The sequence below is a fragment of the Danio rerio genome, chromosome 4 (genome assembly GCF_052040795.2).
Source record: "Danio rerio strain M-AB ecotype USA chromosome 4, GRCz13ab, whole genome shotgun sequence".
Classification (NCBI taxonomy): Eukaryota; Metazoa; Chordata; class Actinopteri; order Cypriniformes; family Danionidae; genus Danio; species Danio rerio.
In genome coordinates this window covers 24,848,865-24,872,276 of record NC_141024.2, presented here as the reverse complement: position 1 = coordinate 24,872,276, position 23,412 = coordinate 24,848,865, and the positions used below count along the sequence as shown (strand labels likewise).

Sequence of the window (23,412 nt, the reverse complement as noted above, 5' to 3'; positions counted from 1 at the left end):
TCTGTATGTGTGTCGCATATAACGCAAGTGCATCACCTTTCATACTATTGAATTTCAGCAGGTTTAACCTACCTGTGATTGCATTTTCATGTGATTAACATCTATTATAGCGTTGCTGTAAGCCTTTAGTCGGGTCTGTCTCTTCTTTTCTCTGAATCAGGGGTGGGCTGTGAAACCAACTGTAGGCTGGATTGATTGAAAAATTGATTTTCTATTTTTGTCCAGTTGAGAAGCAGCTTTAATTTATTTAAAAACGCCAAGTAATTACACCTGTATGGGGACAATGGTGGTTTCAATTGTGTGTGTGTGTGTGTGTCTATATGAGAAAAAAAGAGGACGCACTGTAGACTAACCACGGACATGTAACTGTAATTTCCTGTTTTCAATTGCCTTATTCAAAAGTCAACCTCACAGAAGCGTATATAAAAGCCATTAATAGAGGTAAACGTCTGTCCTGTGGTACAGCTTGTACTGAATGTGTGTGTTGCTCTTTTTTAATAGTAGTATTTTTCTTGAATGGGCAATGCACATTTAGAATTTCGTATAAAATGTAAAACCAGTTTAATAAGGTGTTTTCAACCCCATAGATAACTGAATTAATGTTAATATTGACTCTAATAATATAAATAATAGTGGCCAACAAATACAGAATATAGCACATGATTATAACTTTAATTTACATTTTTAACATATTGTTAATTTTAGACATGTACAATAATTTGACAATTTTTCAAAGGAATGTTATCTTATATAAATGTAAAAAATTATATACGATATAAATGATATACTGTACTTATGGTTACACTGTTGATACCGTAAGTGTTACTATGTTGTATAAAGGTTTGTTTATTTAAATTTTTTATTTCTTTTTTGTTTGTTTGTTCCTTAAAGCTTACTTTTAAAAAGTTTAAGTTTAAACTATTTATTTAACTACCACTTAATATAAACAAAGACTATTGAATATACAAGACCTTGTACAGTTTTGAATGGGGGAAAGGGTGGTCATTATGTTGATTGAAGCCCCACCTACTAGTACAGGAGCCAATGGTTGATTGCTATAGACTGACTTGTCTCCGGGGGGAGAAGCTCATACCAGACGTGTGCTTTTACTAGTTTTTGTGGTCAACAAACGCTCTGGAATCTCAGCGAATACTTGCTTCACAGACATGAGAAATATATACGTAAATCCAAAATATATATTTAAGTGAACCAATTACACTTGAAAACAAACATTTGTGTTATTGTTGTTGTTTTGTAATCTGTATTAAACAAGTGAAATGAACTGTCAAATGCACATTACATGACAGCAACTACTCAAACACCCCACAAGCTTGTAAACAAAGAGTCGCTGTTATTTCTAGAGTATATTCGGCATCAAGACCAAGTTGTGAATTACTTTAGAAGACCAGCATGATCTGACAAAGTAGTATTGAGAGAATGATAATGTGCAGAACAGCCATAAATTAGGTTGGTATCGTGATCTTGTTCCTTTCGAATGCGCATGCGCATTAGCATAGGCAACCTGAAAAAAAATGACGATTTGAATGTTTAGAAACGAAACTTGTGAGACATTTGTTGTTTAATTTTATTGGTGATTCTAAATATTTTATGTAATCGTAAGCTTGGCAAAGAATTTTGGAGAATGTGATGTTTCCCCATTCAGTCAAATTCCAGAGCATACTGTCCAAGTGGCGTTTCAAAGATGGCCAGAGTGAATTTCAGAGTGATATGACTTTGATATTAATTAATGGCTAGGGTTAGGATGTGGGTGAGATTTAGGCATAGTTACATGTATGATATAATGTAATAATAGTGCATGATTAATGGTAGTTCCTATAGTGAGAACATGGAACATGTAACAAGGACATTTTAAATTAAATTGTTACCAAAAATGATTAAGTATCAATATAGCAATCAATAAATAAATCAATCAGTTAATTACTGTGACTTTTGTTCAGGTTCATGTCTTATTTATGCATAAAACAATCCTTTCAATCAATCAAAGAAACAAAGAAAGGGCATACATGCATGCATACATACATACATACATACATACATACATACATACATACATACATACATACATACATACATACATATATACATACATACATACATTTTTGGGTTTGTTTGTTTGTTTATTTATTTATTTATTATTTATTTATTAATTAATTAATTTATTTATTTGTTTGTTTAATTTTGGGATGAATGGCCTCTTAATATAAGTTCATCATTTCCGATTCTCATTTCTGTGATTTACCCATTATGTCAACATACACTGCAATCAGTATTTAATCACAGAAGTTTAGGTATTGTAAAAATCGTCTTAACCATTAACCAATTAACTGTCGCCACTTGACGTTCTGACTTAAAACCTCAGATTTTTCCACTTCAAAACAAAAGCCAGCAGTGGTTTTGATGCATTTCCCGATTTCTCCTCGTTTTCTGCAATACCACTGCGTTCTCAAATGTAAGAAGTCAGTTTATATTGTGCATGGTATTGACTTGTCATTGACCCGTGTTAAGACCCCTCATTAAGCAGTAATTAAGCTTTTATTGACAAACTCGATGAGATTAAAGTACCACTGCGCTCAGTTGGTGATTGCAGTCATCTGAACAAACAACACCCTGATAGACCAAACACACACTTTAACAAATGAGTTTGTGTGTGTTTAGATATGCCTGTCCTTACCGATCAATGGCATTTTCTTACTTGTGCACACTGCCATAATCACCCTAATTAAAACCCAACATTTTTTTACATGTAACATTGCCTCAAAAACTTCTCCAGCCATGCTCCAAATGAGCTGTTTTCCATTTTAATTTCCGCTTTAATCTCGAACATTAAACTGTCAAGGATTTGTCGTAATTATGCATGCTAATTTGGTTTGCCTGATTCCGTCTCGTATGCGGTGGACCCTCTTTAGAAATCGCCGCCTGCCACAAATATTAACTCAAATCTTCCCAGTACTCCTCTAATTGGCCAATATTACCATTGTAAATGCCGTTATATTGTTTTTATGCTTTTTAAAAAATATATTAATTAGATTAGTTAAACTCCTTGTTTGAATTAAGGGGAGAATGCTGTGCTTGTTAGTGTTTGATTGTTTGATTGGGATGTTTAAGCAAATTGCTTGTGTATTAAGGTCAAAACCATTCCTAGCAGTGGTAAATCGAGGCTTAATGCAAATGCAGATTTTTTTACTGTACACAAAATGTCTTTGGGTTAACTGAATAAATATTTATGGAATGATCAAGAAACAACAATCAACATTATTCTGCTGGTTTATGTTGTTTGCATTAAATGAGTCATAAAAAATAATCAAATGTACTTGGTATTCAAATGTAAAAGGATTGTCCACAATTAAATCATAATTCAAGTAACAACTCAAAACCATGTCTCAGACAAAAATAAAAAATAAATAAATAAACAAATACATCATATATGTATGTATACTGCATGGTCTGTTGAAATAATTGATTCTGATTATCTGGAAGGTGTGAAATAAAATTGTTTTGCAAATATTCTCAAAAATATTTGAGTAGAGGTAGCCAACACGTTACTATGAGCTATTCAATATGGCAGTGTCATTTGCATGCGCACACACAATCTCTCTTTTGCACTCTCTCTGTCTGCATGTGACTGCTTCAAAATGTAGTGTAGGATATATAACGTCATAACTGATGAAAATTCTGTCAAATATTGTGCTGCAAAGATTAATTAAAACTAGTTAAAAAGTAGTTTTTACTTGTCTATAACTTGGCAAATGACGACAGAATAAGCAGGACAACCAATGGCTTGCAATGTGCTAAAGTGTTTTCAATTCTTGGCAGTTCTTTGCTCCTGGGTTGTGGATTTAAAATCCTTTAACGGCATTCTGTTGATTATCCCTTAGGAGTGTAAAGGTGTATTCAGAAGCTACGGTTTGGTATGCACCTCGGATTTAGAGTGACGGTTCAACATAGATTTGGTACAACAGGAATAAACAACAATTCCCCAGTGCTTGCTCTTTCTGTTAATAGTGAACAGGCAGACTTTTTTATTACAATAAGATTTTTCAGTTCTGATTGTGACAAAATGTTCTGAACGTTCAAAATGAATAGAATAATGAAAAATAAAACTTTATAATTAGGAGATTGCATGTTAGACTATCAAAGATTGAGCCAAATCCTTTTCTAAAATATCAGAAAAAAATGTAACTCCTCATACATAAGCACTGCATTTTTAGGATTGCGTGTTAAAATAAACAGTTTCAACTTTTACGCAATGTCGCTCATTACTGTTAGCGCCATAGCAGTGGAACTCTGAGGCTGGGCAAGCGTTGTGAGCTTCAGTATAGCAGGTTGGCACAACAATGGCAACATGACGAAATCATTTATGAGCGCTGAATCAAGACATGTTCTTTGTTAAGTATCATGTTACTGCTTAGTAATTTAAGTACTAGTTCTTTAACATTAGTTTTGTTTAATTAAGTATTAGGACTTAATATATGATACCTGTAGTACTATTTCAAAAATCGTCTAATTCTGCATCGCTTCTGAGATTTTTAAAATGCTCATCAATTCTGTCTTTAATTTTGATTCTGAGCTTAGTTTTTAACAGCAGGTGGCACTCTAGACTACTTTTTTAACACCGTTTAGGCTAATTTTAAACAGCAGATGGCACTTGTGCTAGTTTTTTAACAGCAGAGAGTACTCCATGCTAGTTTTTTTTTTTTTTTTTTTTTTTTAACATCCGGCGTGTTCTATGCTAATTTTCAACAGCCAAAAGCACTAGTTTTATTACTAGATGGCACTCTAGACTAGTTTTTATAACAGCAGATGATGCTCTAGGCTAGCTTTTGACGTCATCAATAAAATACAGGTAGGGAAAATTTTTCCAAAATTCCCCAATTTCCTTGCCTGCAAGGCTACCATGTAGTTCAGGTAAAACAATCTGCACTGTGCAACTAGTCGACGTCAATCAAAAAACGTGACGGCAGAACCTTAAAATCAAGTAGTAGTTGCAACCCCTAGCAGATAGCATTTTAAGCTAGTTTTTTAACAGCAAATGAGACTATAGACTATTTTTTTATTTTATTTTATTTTTTTACAACAGATGGTTCTCTAGACTTTTTTTTTTTTTTTTTTTTTTTACGGAGCAGATGGTGATCTAGGCTACTTTTTACCAGCACTCTAAGCTAAGCTAGGCTAAGCTAGTTTTTAACCAAACGCTTAAATGCTCACAAAGACACATGCTTGTCCATTCGGCACAGTTATCTAACTTGGTTTTCATGTTACTGCCTAATATGAACACTCTTGCAATTGGCTTAAACTTTTCGTAACTGCATTAATTATTATTTTAGGTTCAGGTGGTATTGGTAAGGAGTTGGATGCAAGCAGATTACAGCTGTTTATAAAGCATACAGCACCAACTGCTGTTAAAAACTAGTCAAGAGCACCATCTACGGTTAGCTAATCTCAGAAACGGTCCAAGGGAGAGTTGCAGTGCATTTTTAAAAAATAATTCAGAATTAATGCACATTGCATTACAGTTAGCATACAATTATTAGCAAAAAACTTGAAATCAAAACATTAACTTAAATATTTTAAAATAATGACTTTTTTTATCTAAAAAAGCTCTTGTAGTATTTGATTCCGCTTTTTCAACCTCATAGAGAGTGTATTAATCTCTGAACTCATGGCAGCAGATAACTAGTTTCTGACTTCAGCCCTGGTGCAAACTGTGGCCTCTGACCTTTGAGTTTGCGCTGATTTGTGTGTGTGTGTGTGTGCTTGTGCACATGTGTGCGTATATGTATGTGTATGTGAGCACGTTCACAGGTCCCAAGCGCCTAGCTCAATATTGATTCAAAGACGATTGGTTGAGCTAATGACTATTTACCCAGAGATATTAGTGTCCCTCTCCTCGGCCCACAGCTCGCGCTCGCTGCCTCTTTTCACTTTCATTTGGAGGTGTGTAATTTTGTGAGTGTAATTAAATATTCATGTGTGCAGAAGGGACCTGTAAAGAGAAAGAGAGAATAAAACAGCTGAAATCCAGCCAATAGGATATAGAGTACATGAGATTTACTATTGGATGAAGGTTGCAAATAAATTAGTAATTAGTTAAAAATGCAAATAAATAAGTACACAATATGCATACATCCATACTTACAGTGAATGATTGCGATTAGAATGTATAGATGACTGAATGATTGACTATATGAGTGACTATTTCATTACAGTTAGTAATTTACAGGTAGACTATAATAAATGTAAATATATAGATTAAACAGTGATTACTTTCATTTTAATGTCACTTTTGCGCAAATGGTAAATGTAGTATTACATATAAGTTTGTGCGGTTTTGTGTTGTTGACAGCTGCTGTTTGTTACATTAACATGCTTGGTCACTGTATTTTATGGGTTTTTGTCACAGTTTAATCAACCTTTCAAATAACTCTATAGCAATTTTAGCTGTGTGTTTCTTTGAAAGCAAATAAATAAATTATAATAACTAAAGTAGTAATAATAATTGGACACCTGAGAACGTTCATTAACCAATCAGAGTGCAATTATTTTTCAGGGTTTTTTAATTACATTTAAATGAAATGTAATTACATTTCAGCAGAACATTTGATTTATTATTTTATAAAAACGATGCGTGTGTGTGCACACTGTGTTTATTGTACCACAGGGAGCATCTTGTGCTAGATAGTGGGCACTTTTAAATTACTTTTTTTTTCTTTTGAATTTGTTTAATAATGTATTGGACATACATCATCATCATCTCCTTGCTGAACTCATAAATAAGTAAAACTATAACAAGTGTACCTTATTCTTAAAGTACCCTTTGCACTAAATTATCTGAAGTAAATATGGGACAAAGCCAGGACCTAATATTTTTATTGTTCCTGTGTCAAATGTATTGTACAAATTCAATTGTGTACATAGAAAGCATTTTAAAAACATTAAAAATCTAAATTTAATAATTACAATTTTTCACTGGTGAAAAAAAAATATATATATTTTTTTACAAAAATGTGAAAAAAAAATCTAAATTTCCTTTAATTGTGATGATTTTGTTAAGACAGTGCTCTGCATACAAAAGGATACAAAATACGCAAAATTATATCATTTAAGGCACAGATGAAAACTAATTAAATAAACAACACTATATGGATTTCGGTGTAGTCTAACAGTTGAGATATAGAAATGCATTAATCAAATGTAATATAACAGTGTCTTCATTGTATAAATGTACACACACATAGTCGAATCTAATCTAATTGTTAAAGCAGAAAACTGTATGATGTTTTGTTTCCAAATTAACGAAATCTCTTGAGATCTATGAAATGACTATTGCAGATTCGCACATTACAATATTGATGCTTAAATAATATATTGTGCAGCCGTAATATAAATATATAGCACCCCTAAAAAAAAACAACAAAAAAATAAAAAATAAAATATATTGTGCAGCGATTTATCGAAATTGACAATCAGAACTTATAATCAATTAAAATTTTCAAGGTCAATTTTTAAAATTACTTTCCCTACTGTAACAGAAATTAGCTCATTTTATGAATATTAATAATCAACAATAACGGTTTATTCTTAATTATTAATATTCCGGCTTAAGCTTCAGTCAATTTGGTCAAATAACATATGAACTCTCAGATTATGAATATTATGAATATTAATTATCAACAATAACGAATTATTAATAATCATTAATATTCTGGATAAATTTATTGTTAACTTGACCAAACAAACATAACTAGAGCCGCCACGAGCGGCCACGGTAATGATCTATTCATTTAGAAAAAGGGAATTTAATTGCTACTTCTTGTGAAGTAGATTAATTATTCATAAGTTTTAAACAACTTATAATAGCTAGGCAGGGGAATCTGTATTTCAGTGACATTTTCTGGTGAGGCAAACAATACAATTCATTTGATTATAATGGGATTTATTGACTAGTCAGACAAATAACGAACAACGCACAAACATACATTAAACACAGAACAAAGGTAACCCACGTGGAGATATCGGGTCTATAGAACGTGTAACAACAAAGAGAAATATTAAAGCGAGGAAATAGAGATTTCAGATAAAAGAGTGACTTTCAGTTCCACACACACCATTAAGGACCACCAAGATTATAAAAACAAAAACACCTTTTTTGATAAAAGGGGCACAGCTTAATTGCATAACTAAAATCACCTGGACTTTCATGTCTGGAGGTCCCTCTTATGCGAGTCTCTCTTCCGTCGTGATAAAAACTCCTTTAGATGTCCTTCTTGATGCGTGGAGTTTGTAATGCAGTTCGGACGAACACGATCACAAACTTTAAATTGAGTTTACTTTGCCAGAAAATAAAGAAAAGTGTGGCGGGAAAGTCCATGCGGCTTAGAAGAGCCGTGTGGCCCGAGGGGCCACCTTTTTGATGGGTTCTTTGTTCGGACGTTTTTCTCTGCGGGATGTTTGGGGAGAAGTCTGGTTATACCTGCGGGTCACGTGACAACCCGTTCAGCATTCTGACCAATGATTTCAGGACAAAGTTTGCGCGCGAACCCTCCTTTGTCTCGAGGCTGCTCGTATGCAAATTTGAGTGTCCGCCTAAAACATGTGGACAGGCATTTAATTGAGTGTGGAGTGTGGAGTTGAGTGTGTGTGTAAGAAAGGAATGTCTTTAAAGATCTAGGCTTCATCTGTCCAGTCTCCCTTGATTACGTAAGTCTGTCGGGTGTATCCAGACTTGTGGAGCCAGGAGTCGTAAACCATCCTGTCGACTAAACCCAGACCGTGATAAAATCAATAAGTAATTTTATCTGTGGACTGTACGCTACACTACTATGTGTGTAGTCTTGTGACCCCACTTTATTTAAGCTAATTTATACTTATTATGATTTGTTTTTATTATATTATTCTGAAATTATATTTCTGCCAACTGTATGGTTCAGTGCAGCCTTTGCATACCTGCTCACCTATCAAAATTGTTTTACTACAAATCACAACGATGCATAGCGCAAGCTTTGTGATTGGTCACTTTGGTTGGTGTGTGTTAACTTCAGTTGTTCAGCATTGCTGTTCAATAAATAATCATAGATAGTAGAAAATGTGTGTTTACTTCAATTATTTTAAAACCAAGTAATGCACCGTACATTTAAAAAATCTGTCACTTGTTATATGTGAGCACATCTACTGTACAAAACTTGTCAATACACTTAGAGGGCAAACACATTTAATTAATTAATTAATTGTTCATTAATCATAATCAAGTTTAAATGCTCAAATAATTGTGATTTTGTATTTAGGCCAAAATGCCCAGCCCTTTATCGATGCACTAACCACTAGGCTTTTTGCATCGACCAATGTTTTATTTTTATTTATTTTATTTTTATTATTATTATTATTATTATTATTATTATTATTATTATTATATTAATTTTATGTGCTCACAGTCAGGAAGGAAAGCAAAGCTGAACTTAATCTAGCATTTTCTAAAACAAAGCCTGTACTATATTGCAACACTGTTTATATGCATGTACTGTAAGAAGCCGTCACAACATCCAGCAGACAAAAGCAATGGATCTGAACCCCATATTCCCCTTGTGAACGTCTGGTACACCCTCATGAATATGTTTCACGCTGATGATGTCATGTACCACTGACCCCTGCCACTTTCCGCCCCTAGGATATAAATGTTTGCGCATGAAGTCAACGGCTCTCTTTAAAGTCTGTCTGCATTGAGCTTTTGGGCCCAGCGGCGAAGAACCCGTACCTTATTGAAACACAAATCCGCTCTCACATTTCATTTCTCCTTGTTCTGCAGCGATGCATATTTGTTGGCTGCTGTTTGTAAGCGCAGTCTGGATAATGATTGATATGTGTGGAGAAGGAGAGTCATGCATTATTGATGAGAGAGTTTATTGCGTCCCTCAGTATAAGTTTTATGGATTCAGACACAGTTATTGGAGGATGCAGGGATACTAGATGTAGGCTCTAGGGACCGGAGCTGGTTTTTGGCTCATGTTATGGCGTGTCGGATGAGGGTGATTGTTTATAAGTGCTTGTGAATGTTGTTTGAATGCATTTGTTGATTTGGGATGTGCTGGGAGAACTTCACTTCCCAGAATTCCACCATGTATTGAGCTCGGATTAAGTATGATGTTCAGGCTTTTGCATGGCCCTGATTTCAGTGATGGTTTAGTTATATTTATGTTTTCATTTATATTTTTTAGTGTTCAATACTTTAAGATGTTTTTTTTTTTTTTTTTTGAAAGTTATAATACAAACCCACAATATTCCAAACTTGAATTAAGGCACACACACAAAACAATCTTGGGTATATATAAATATACAAATATATAAATAGTACATTTCACAGTTAATTACAAAGAACATGGCAAGACATGAGCTGTTTCTCAATTTCAAGAACACTGAGAACGGACTTATGTTCTTGTGTAGACCATTTTTGCCAAGTTACCTCAGTAGAATGAGACCCAGAGAACACCGAATGTGTCCTATGAGAAATGAGATGCTGCGCTCTTTCTGATGATCACATGACCTTCACACATTTTTTTTTAAAAGAAAATCATTTAAACATTAGAGCATTCATACAACGATTTTTTTCACCTTTTCACAATATGCATAGAGACCTTACAAATATACGTCACACTATACAAATAAAACTAATTTGTATATGCATTTCAGCAAACAAACACCCTTAATGTGTTTATGCCTTTATAAAGATTTTCATGCTAATGTTTACTCTCACCATCTCATTTAGGAAAACTTCTGAGGTGAATAATATTCCTGAACTTTAATGATAAATCTATATAAAATATTGCGCTTTCTTCAGCTTTTTTCTGAGCAATACAACACTATACATTTAAAAAACATGTTCTAAAATAACAGAAATGTGTCACTGTGTCAATAGTACTAATCAATTTTGGTATACAGATAACAAGTGTGTGCTTATTTAATTGAAATCTCAAACATAGTAGTATTAGTCATAGTATATATTAATAGTAATGTTAATATTCTTTCGGTCTTTTGCGCACGCAATCATCCTCTCTCATGCGCACACTCGGCCTACCTTGTGCACATTAGGTTTCTCACATGCACACTCAGCCTCTATCGCACGCATTCACTTTACTTTAGTCCAATCTGGCACTACGTACACCACACTTCTTCTTTTCAGCGGTTGGTTGGCATCCATCAATCTCACAATGTGTCGCCGCTGTAAACAGGAAGATGTAGGCTAGACTGCAGGGAAAATGTATTCATTTACTAAGTAACGGACAAACGCATCATATTGTAGCAGTAAGGGAGTTAATGCTTTTTAGAAAGTAATGCATTACAGTATTAGTTACTGTCAAAAGGTAATGACATTACAGTAGCCCATTACTAGTAACGTGTCATTGCCCAACACTAGTGCTCAGACAAAACGATTTTAAAAACTTCTTCAAAAGTCTTGTTTTTCATGCCTAGTGTGAGTAAAGTTTCTGTAATGAAGCTACTAACCATCTGGATGTCGGGAAGGTGGAGGCAGAGAACCGACGAACTTCTAAATAATTTATTAATGGTAACAAAAAAATGGATAATAAAGTAATAAAATAAAACTTAAAGCAAAAGTTAAACAAAATGTCCAGGCCTGGTCCTCTCTCATCTTCCACCGCTGTTTCTCCTCCTTTTATAATTTAGAGCTTTGCTAAGACTCGAGGTCGGTGCGCGACACTAATGCTTCACATTATCATTTAAGCACTGGCCTCATCCAATGAACAGTTTCATTTTGGGAGGAACCATTCTGTTAAGTGTTTTAGCTTTCAAAAAAAAAAAAAAAAGAATTTCTCTTGCATTTACATAGAGAGATCTTGGAAGTGTTCGGTGTTAAAATAGTTTAGAGAAAACCCTTTGTTAAATATATCCTTTTAAAATTATTTATTTATTTTTATTGTTTTTTTTAATACATTGATCATTCAAACACAGATAGCCTTTATTGTTATTTGTCTGCGATATCAAACAGGAATATCCTATATCCGACTCTCTGCCTGGAATGCTGTTATTAGTGCTGTGCTTTCATATAGCAACACTATTGATCAAACTGATATTTTTATCTCTCTCTTCTGTCTTGACGAGATCCGTCTTTGGCTGGGATTGAATTGACTTTTTCCGAGTGCACGATATTGTCGACATTTCTGGGAGAGCAAAAAAAAAAAAAATTACAGATGTGTACGTTTTTCACTGCCGAGCTCATAAAGTGCATCACTCGCAGCAGAAATCATTACTTTTTCATAAATGGGATGTAATTTGTCTCATAGTAGCTCCGAGGCCTTAACTCTGCGGGTCATGTGACTGCCAAGGGAGCAGCTGATTGGCTTTTGGCTGTTATTGAATGAGGACGTATGGATGTGTATTGAATGGGAGTAGTGATTCGTCACTGTCCCTCTGCACAGGAGAATATAAAGTTATAAATAAATATCACACACACACACATAGAGAGGGATATTTTCTCCTGTCTCAATATGTCTTCATTGAAAGGAATGCATTGCTTGATTTTGAGGAATTAACAACAAAGCCCTTCTCTGCCAGGGTCTGAGCAGTTTTTCTTAACATTTTGAGCAGTTTTTTTGAGGTATATTTCCTATTTTGTAGCTTATTTTGCAGATATTTGCAGATTGTATATGGTAAAAAGTTTATCTTTTCATCGCTCTATGTTGCATTACTGTAGTGTTACATTTGAATAACTTTTAATTATGTTATCTTTTTGATAGGATTTTTAAATGGGACAAGTTGTAAATTTCAATATTTTTTCTAAGTAACTGCCTTCCAACTCTTTCCATGTTTGTACTGTAGAAAAAGTATTTTTTATTGATTTAATTTAAGTAATTGTGTGCTATAATTAGTGTTTATTATTATTTTTACATATTTTATTTGTTTGTTTGTGTATGTATTTGTTTATGTATGTATGTATGTATGTATGTATGTATGTATGTATGTATGTATGTATGTATGTATGTATGTATGTATGTATGTATGTATGTATGTATTTTTTGTATTTATTTTGCTTGTTTTTTGTTTGTTTATTGGTTTTAGTTTTTTGTTTGCCTATTATTATTATTATTATTATTATTATTAATAACATATTTTAATAATTATGTATTAAGTAAATCAATTTCATTACAATGAATCACTTTACATCAAATCTTAATTTAACAGCATAACACAATTTGTCATTTTATTAACTAAAGAAATGTATAAATAGTATCATGACATAATTATTTCCCATCTGTTTTGCAATGTTCATAGAATATTCAAATGTTGTTGTTGTTGTTGTTGTTGTTATAATACTACTACTACTACTACTACTACTACTACTACTAATAATAATAATAATAATAATAATAATAATAATAATAATAATAATAATAAATTCACAATTATGTACCTAGTAAATTAATTGCATTGCAAAAATTGCAGAAAAAATAACAAAAAAAAATTTACACAGAATAAACAAATCTAAAAAATTGTATTATCTAGCTGTTTTAAGACATGCAAAAAATGTTTTATTGTATTATTATTATTATTATTATTATTATTATTATTATTATTATTATTATTATTATTATTACATCACAATCATCATCTTAGTAATAGTAGTAATAGTAGTAGTATTTATAATCCTGAATGAGCATTTTTAAAATGACTCCACTGAAATTATAAATGCCATCCCCATTTATTCACTTCTTTTCAAAAGAAGAGTCACATGTGTCTGATGTTCTGGTGACAGGCAAAACTTTTTTTATTTGTCACTGAGAACTGTGACAACTAGTTCCCACTGTAGCATGTGTTCTCTTCATTGTTTACCCCATTCAAAGGTGTTGTAGGTCTCACAGTCCGAAAGCACTATATTCCAAGCACTTGTGAAGATTTCTTAGGGACCTTGACTGTATGTTCTTGGACCAGACACTGAAAGAACAAAATGACTAGCTCCATGTCATTTGAAGAGAGCTGGCCTGAGGGAAACAGATTTTTGAGAGAGAACAGAGGAGCTAAAAAAGAGATGCACAAAACTTACGCAGGATGAAAAGATTTGTTCACTTTCTATCAGACATTTACAGAGATCAAAACACAATTTTTGTTTTATTTTTTTTCTGAGCATTCTGAGCATTCATATAACTTCTGTATGGAGTGGACATGTGTGTCCTAGACTAGTGCGTGTGTGTGTCTGTAGTTTTTGTGGTGTAAAATTGTTTTGCAGATTGGAATGTTAAAAATGCAGGTCAAAAATGACCCCTAAGACAATTCTATATATATTATTTCTATTTTTCTTTAAGCACACTTCATAAAAACACTCTAAAAAACACTTTGATTGGCATTCTTCCTATGTACATGTCAACGAGGGTGTAGACATTAACGTACACAGCCCTATGTGAGAAACAGCTGTCCACCATTAGAGTTTTTTAAGCTGTACCTCCTGAAGATAATGTCAACAACTAAGTGACATAATAGATGTTGAGTTTTAGGATATACAAATGAACACTGTAGTCCTCCTAGACTACCTTCTGCTGAGCTACTTCTTTTGAAATTTGAAGCTTTTCACAGAGATAACCTTAGTCCTGTTTTAAATCTACCACGATGCTGATGCATAGGGCTCTATTTAGACTGTCCATGCGCAAAACGCAAAGCACAGGGCGCGTCAGAATCCATATTTGCAAATTTAAGGATGGGCCTAAATAGAGCAGTGCTTATGGGTTTTTGGTTTTGAAAAAGGAAAAAATTCCACCACTCTGTTCAAACTTTTAGGATACCAGGTATTAGATTTGCACAATCCATATGCACCGCACTTTGGCCTGTTTCCCTCACTCGAAAGCATAACAGAACTCCTGCGCGTAGCTTCAGTTGCTAAGCCACGATTGGTGGGTGGCGGTTTTTGGGTGTGGCTTAGCAGAGTCAATTCTGGCTTGCAGAACTTTGATATAAACAAAACACTATGAGCTATTCTTAAAAAAAGGGGAGGGGGTTCTTGATATGCCCAACCCTGCTTTCATATTACAGTTGAAATTACAGACTAAATTATTAGTTACACCTCTAACAAAGCTTTTTTTAGGGGCACTTCAGCTGAGATTCATTTATATATTATTATTATTTATTATTTTATAAATATATATTAGTGCTGTCAACATTAGAGCATTAACGCATGTGATTAATTTGAAATAATTAACGTGTTAAAAAATTAACGCAATTAACGCCGTTGTAGTTTTTTTTTTTTTTCCTGTTGTGGCTGTGATGTGTTCAACATGCAAAGAAATATGGATAAGACCAAAGAGGCACTTTTTAAAGCAAGTTTCACTATAAAACAATTAATGTCGCATTACCAGTCACTCCAGCGTTTCCTCCAGAGTTTCATCTAATTTCTTATGTTTCATTTTTAACTTTCGACTTTTGTTTTAATGGAATATGATACCGCATGGCGAACAGAAAGAAAAGCCTCCGCATTTCGTGACTCGGTGGTCCTTTAACGTAATCAAAAATCACTGTTTTTACATGGTAGACTCTTAATAAGAGAATTATCTGAATCATATTAAAATCGGAGTATTGGTGTCCATGTAAATGAAGTGCCAGATGAAGTCACAAGCTGTCAAAGTCAGCGCATTTCTCTGCCTTTCAGCATGCGTCCTACAATGTTTTATTAAGTTTGATGTGTTTCCCGCTTTTACGCAAGTTTTGTTAAGTGTCTGCTTCATGTTGTTGTGTCATAAATACAGGCATACATTAGAACGCTTAATTTAAGCAAATTTCATGAACGTGATCATGAGTGTTGAATCTGAAGGGAGTCGCTCCAGCTGCACTGTCCTGTGCGAGGTGTGCATGTGTGTGTGTGTCTGTGTGTGTGTGTCTGTGTGTGCGTGCTTTGGTGTGACACAACACGTACCTGTATGTGCTATTGATGTACCACTTGATGCTTCTTATGCACCAGTGGCCACAAAATTAGGCACCGAAATACATATGCTAATTCAGTAATTCTGCTTGTGATCCTGCCTGTTCTCACTCTCAGCTCACATCATTCAAAACAAAATGTCCACATTGTCCCCCTATAATGTCAACAGACTGGACTGTCTTAGCAACTGTCTGAATGTATAGGAGGACTTAGCAAAATTGTTTCTGCTTTATAATTAATTTTCTCAACTCACAGCAATACAACTGTTCAATAAGTACAATTTATTGTATTCAATACTTTATTATTATAATAATTTTTATATATTATATTTATATTTTATATTTGCAATGCCTGTTTTTTGTCTTTTTTTTTTTTTTTTTTTTTTTTTTTTGCAGTCCAATTAGAATCTAACTTGGAAATCAATGTTTTCTTTACTGGCATTGATTGTTTTGAAATTCGAATACCACTAATATGTCTGTGTTTTTATTTCTGTAATAAATATGGCTGTCAAGCCAGGATTTTGATGGTTTATTGTGGGCATGTTTTTACATGAAGAAATCTGTGTTACAAGTTAAACAAAAATTCTAACAATGAATTATATTTTGAATTTAAATAGTTTTTAGCTTGCGTTAACATTACTTTTACATTTGAATAGCCAAAATTACAAGTTTCAGTCTTTTTAATGTGATTAATTGCGATTGATTTTCAAAAAAAGTGTGATTAATTAGTTATGTTTTTAATCGATTGACAGCACTAATATAAATATATAATATGTATATGTGTATATATATATATATATATATATATATATATATATATATATATATATATATATATATATATGTGTGTGTGTCTGTGTGTGTGTGTGTGTGTGTGCGTGTGTGTGTGTGTGCGTGTGTAACTTTTTAATGACCACTGAGCACAAGATTATAGGCTTCCCTGGCCATCTAGGGTAAAGGAAACAGGGCGACGCAGACATAAAGGGAGGCTTTTGCTCCATGTCAATGGATACAGGAAATGTAGACAGGCACAGTTTGAAGTCCACACTCAGGCTTGAGCCAGAATAAGCCACCTGCTAAAAGGGCAACAGAGTCCTGACGGAAGTGGAGTGGATTTGAGGAGGTTTTGAAGCCAGTGTCAGGTTTCAACTGGATTACTGTCAGTGGAAGACAGTAGATCACTGAAGATTTCATTTGGGTGGTACCTTTGGCTGGACTGTGTACACTCAAAAAAAAAATTTTTTTTGCTGCTTGTTCAAATTGCTTATTTAAAATTAGCTGAATCAACACAATTCTCGAGATTTTTGGAGAAAACTTAATTGTTTTATATTCAATCTAATAAAAATTGTAAAAACAATTGAGTTAACTTAATTGATTTGAGTTGGGACAACATTAACACATTGGGCCCTATCATACACCTGTCGCAATGTGGCGCAAGGCGCAGCGCAATAGTCTTTTGCTACTTTAAGCTTGGCGCAAGGGTCATTTTGAGGTGTTGCACCACACTGTTTAAATAGTAAATGCATATGTGCTCAAATGTGCGCCCATAGGCGTTCTGGTCTAAAAAAGCAGGCGTGTTTTGGCGCGTTGCTATTTTGAGAAACTGTAAATAGTCTGTTATTTAGACCAGAACAAAGTCGATCTATTGTCTGGCCCAAAATGCGCCTGGCTTACACACTACACAAGATGTAGAGCAATACGCAAATATCTTTACATGTGAAAAAGATATAATATCTTAAAGAAATATATAAAATAAGGATATATATAGGATATAAATATAAATGATTAAAATATTACAAAACATATTAATTTCTAGCCTACATGAATTTAAAAACCACTGCCTTCATACTTTCTTCATCTCGGGAGGCTTTTTCAGTTCATTCAATTTGCTTTTGTATAATGTTATTATTATTAGCAGTATTGTTTATTATATCCATATTTATACTTGTTTTTATTAAAAACAAGCTTAGATTTGTCCACCTGTCAGGTTTTAGACCATATGGGGCATGGCAGGTGTATTTGGAAATAACTCAGTATTTTAACCACACTTTGTTATTATTAATCATTTATTCGTTTGCTTGAAATTAGAACTGAATTTAGATATAGTTTTGAAACCAATTTTTGCGCTTAACAAACTAAATTATAGGCTAATTGATGTCTGTGCGGTAAGGTTTCCCTATCCACGAGAGCAAAAGCGAAAGTGAACTTACTTTACGTCATGTTAATAGTAATGCGCTTATGGTGCGACGCAGCTGGCTCTTAAAGGTAATGGAAGATGAGGCTCTGATTGGTTTATTCTCAAAACACACCTATAACTCATTAATAAAAATAAACTCAACCCTTTTGACCATGCGCCATGGCGCAAAGCGGATTTTCCCGTCCTTAAGTTAGCAAAAATGCGTTCTGACATGAAAGCGTTTGCGCCCTGCGTTTTGCGCTCTGCGCATGGACCGTCAAAATAGAGCCCATTGTGTGGAACCCAGCATTTTTAAATAAATGAATAAATAAATCTACATTCTAAAATAACATTCTAAATAACCAATTGTTCGATATAAATAAGTAAACAAGTAAGTAAATAAGACAATTGGGCAGAAAAACCACTAACCAAGTTTGTTGTTTACTGCATTTGTTGTGATTCAAAATCTAGGTTGTTACATCAAATATTGATTTATTCTGTAGGTAAACACATTGGTATTGTGGTGTTTATTAATAACTTTTAAAAAATAGAAACATAACTTTTTATTGTTGTTATTTTGAACATATATTATTATTTATCTATTCATTCATTTTATTTCAATCTATTTGTTATACTCTTTATTTTCCTTATTGATTTCATCAGTTGTTTTCACAGTGAAATAAAAGCTGGGTTTTAATCAAATACAAAACTGTCAATTATAATCATGAGAAATTGTTATTGACAATGTTATTTCCAATGTTTGAACATCTTTAAAATTATATTTTAAAATTAAAAAGGACATTCCCTCATGTACAATGGAAAATACTTTTTATGTGGAAAATCAAAATTAAATTAGGTGGCCAGATTTAATAATATGTAAAATGTTAAATGATTATAAAAAAAAAAAAAATTAAAATAAAATAAAAAGCTATTTTAGAAGGTCTAGAAGTATTGTTGAAACCAGCTCACTGAGTCAACACTTGAAAGCCTTTAAGGAGCTTGGTTTGGGAGAAATATGACAGGGCGTAATTATGTCACTGTGCCAATAATTCACAGTTCAATAATTTTCTAAAACTTTGTTTTTCTCTCTGGCACTGTTGTACCTTTGGTGGGCAACAATGTAATTAGATATCTTGAGCACATTCAATCAACCTTTCTTTTACACACACAAGCACAGATGAATCTCATCAGTTAATCAGCACTTCACTAATCATTGCAACTGTGCGCGCACATACACTGATACCACACACACAACTCAAACTATATCACAGCACACAAGCACACCCTTGTCTCATTTTCTCATTTTCATGTTTACTAATGAATTCGCTTTCAGCTTTACCATTTAGAGGTGACCTGAACCAATCACAAACATTAGTACCAGGGCCAATCAATGCATGGTTTTAATTGTTCGGTATGGGTTGTTTGAAACCTGATCCTTTAAAGGTTCAGGACACACTGGAGAACTTTATTTTTTTTTTTATATTAACAGATTTGTGTGTGTTGAGCATAAGTTAAGAAAATGTTACCACCTGTCAGCTTTAATTGTGGGGAAAACTGGATAATTTTGAGCTTTTGTCAGCTAATTTTAGCTTCCGCGTTTAAAATGATTTTTGGGGCGGGATCAAAATCGGCGACCTAGCGCAGTACTGCAATTGCAATGATGACGCGTCAGTTTCTCATTATTATTCATAGCGGAGTTTTCTTATCCTATGAGAAGAGCCGGCTGCTTAATTAATTGATGTCGTCGGCCTGGCATTGGGTTCTGAAACCAACCCAATTTTATTTTCCAAACATAATGTAATGTCCCCACAATGTTGGGGTACAACATGACGTCTTGTGACTGCTGGGTGTTTTATGTCATTTAGGTCATCAGACATTAAACATTTGTCATCTTCTCATCAGTGGCATGCATCTAAACAGTCTCGGGGTCAATGCGTGTAAAAATTTTGGACATCTTCTTGGACACTTTTAATGCTTCAATGCTTCATGTTTTCTGCATTTATAAATCACCCATGCCTTGAGGTAGTTTATTATGAGGCGATTTACCTTCTATGTGTGATTTGATTGGACAGGAATCACAGGAATAATTTTTGTAATCCCTATAGACAAGATAAAATACTGTAGTGATTGCAGTTCAAAGTAGTGGAGTAAAAGAACCAATACAGCACTAAAAATGTACTCAAGGGAAATTCAAAGTGCACATTTTTAAAACTACTTAGTAAATTATAATTTCTGAGAAAAACTACTTAATTACAGTAAAGTATATATAATATTACTGTTGTCTAGTAAATACATTGTATGTTTTTAAATCAAACCTCAAACTAATTGCTGTCTTTGTGTCTTTTACAATGCAAATCACCACTGTTAACTTCATAAACCCACAACAACAAAACATCAGTTATCCATAATCATGAGATGTGTTGTCATAGCATTCACTCGCAGTCCTCAGACGAATGGTGGTAATTGAATGAAAGAGCGAAATGAAAGTTGAAGTGCTTGTGGTCCAGCAAACATTGTGATTATTAACATCACAAAATGAAATTTGATTTACCCGGATGAAAATCAGGAGAGTGCTGGTGAACGGAATGCTTTGCAAAAGTAATTTACAGTTTGGTACCGGGCTGTGGAGACTGTGACATTTGGAAGCGGACATTTAGATACCAGCAAGGTTTCAGACCCCCTCTGTCCCCTTTATAACACTTCTCATTACTTCTGAAAATCATTTTCCTCAAATATAGAAACAGAGCATTTATCTGGAAATGGGTTATCGGTCTGCATTGGTAAAAAAAAAAATGCAGACGTGATTAAAACTGTTGCTTGGAGAATTTACAGAGGACAGCGAACATGCAGAAAGGTAATTAATTTGCAACTGAGAGCCTTGCATTTAATACATTCATTTTATTTATTCTTTCAAATCAAGTGTCGTTTTAATCTCAGGCCATTAGTGCAGTGTTTGTCTTGGACCCAAAAGAGTGTTTCAGTAAATTACAGTGTTTTAGCTTTTAGATTATTTATTTATTTACTTATTTATTTTTTCCCATTTAGAATGTGAGAAAATTAACCACCTTAATAAGAAATAATAATAATAATAATAATAATTATTATTATTATTATTATTATTATTATTATTATGTAACAATAGTTTTAGTAACAGCTATTTTATCTAATGTGTATATATTTTAGTTATTTGGTTAGTTAGGTACAATTGACAGAATTTTACCTTTGCTTGTGATCACATCATAATAATTTTAAAATGCATATCAGTAGTTTAAAACAGTATTTGATAGATAGCATACTGTCAACTGATTTCTGTCATTTTGTCTTAATGATGAGCTTTGCCTGAAGGATAATGGGAGTAATATTAGATTGTGAGTCTTAATTTTCGCTAATAGCCTTCATGTCTCATTAGCATATGGAATATACATATCTCATGTGTGATGTTCATGTGAGCTGTTATAGGCTGCTCTTTTTACAATAGCATTAAAGCACTAATTAATGGTTTCCCTTGGCTCTTGGTGCCATTTTAGAAATGTTTCATTGATCTTACTGCAGGGCATTGTGGGATTGCCAAACTCTGGTCGTTATTGTAGAATAAACCCCTTTGGTATTGGTGGTTTGATCAGCCTTTTAGAATGAGCTAGGATGACTAGGCGAAATGATGTTATGATACTGGTATTATTGTGTTTAACACCATGACCTAAAACCAAACTTTGATTATTTAAATCACATTAAGTTTGATTGTGATTGTGTGATTGTATTGCAAAAATTTAAAAAAGTAACAAAAATAACCAGAATACACCTTATAACCTAAAGAGATCTTACCTAGCTCATACGAAAAAAAGACAGGTAAGTTGCAGGCCACTGTTTCCCATGCTCAACTTCCTAAATACCCAAACGTCATCATCAAGGAAAATACATCCACTACCTGTTACTGAAAATAGACACAACAGCAAAAGAAGTATAAGAAGAAACTAGCCATAAATGTAAAGTTAGGCTACAAAAGAACATTGGTCACTGAAACTTGGTCATGTGTCCACCTGATGCCCAATGTTGACTCATCCATTTATCTTTGTCAATCATTTACCTACCTCCACCTCGGGACTTCATTCCTCCAGATGAACCTTGTCCATCTGTTCTGTTTCTCTACTTTATCTCTTTCATTGGTCACTTCAGCTCAACCATGGTAAGAAATCCACATGCCTTTACCTTCGGGCTCTACTACTCTGGCTGAGCCTAATCCCTCTATCTCTCTTGTTCCAACCTTGGTCAATTATTCACCTGCTTCCACCTCAGTATCTCCACTGGCTGCACCTTGTCCATCTCTGCTTCTTGTCCATTTGGTCTACTCCTTCGCCTCACCTCCATCTCTGCCCTTGATCACTCAAACTCCATCTTGGTCAGGTGTCCACCTGATATCACCTCAGGTCTCTACCACTCCAGATGTGACCTCATCCATTTAACTTGGTCAATTGTTTACCTACCTCCACCTCATGACTCCTGCAGATGCACCTCATCATCACCACTAATATTCTTGCTCATCCTTCCACTGGCTTTTTTTATTGGTCAGTCATCTTGTTCAGTCATGCACATGTCTTCTACTACAGACTCTACTACTCTAGCTGAGCCTCATCCCTCCATCTCCCTTGCTTCAACCTTGGTCAAACATTCATCTGCTTTTACCTCAGGACTCTCCTCTTACTGCACCTTGTCCATCTGTGCTTCTTGCTCCTTTGGGCTCCTCCTTCCACTTATCTTCATCTCTGTCTGTGATCACTTCATCTCTGCTTTGGTCGGTTGTCCACCAACTCACCCCTTAATCCATCTGGCTCCACCTTGGTCCTCCGTCATTTCAGCTTTGACGTGGTCTTCTAGATTCCTACCTTTACCTTGTTAGCCTTGGCTCAGTGGGTCTTTGGGCTACAGCACTATGAGCTCCATACATGTTGGCCATGCCTCTGGTGTTGTCAGTCCCATTTCCACCATGGCTTCTCAAACTGGAGACTCCACCATAGGGAATCATTTTGGCTTCACCTGAAGCCTTCTGATCATTACTTTCTCCATGTTTCTCTTTCTATTCCTTATTCTCAAACCCCCCACCTTCTATAGATAGGACTGTTATTGATGGGGCTTGTGGTTACCAGGGTAGTAAACTGTCATGTGTCTACCATGTTTTGTGTTCCCTTTCTTCCTCCCACCATTCGTCATTTACCATAGATGATCCTTGTCAGTTCATTTGGATCCTTGTATATTTAGTGCCTTTGTTTCTTCAATTTCTTGTCTGGTCTGGTTTTAGTTTTTGTGATATG

General features: G+C 34.1%; 1 protein-coding gene across 1 annotated transcript in view; it reads left to right on the top strand.

The window, feature by feature from the left end:
* celf2 (cugbp, Elav-like family member 2) overlaps positions 1 to 23,412 on the top strand; it is a 439,402-nt gene that overhangs the window by 16,247 nt on the left and 399,743 nt on the right. The window lies entirely within an intron of this gene.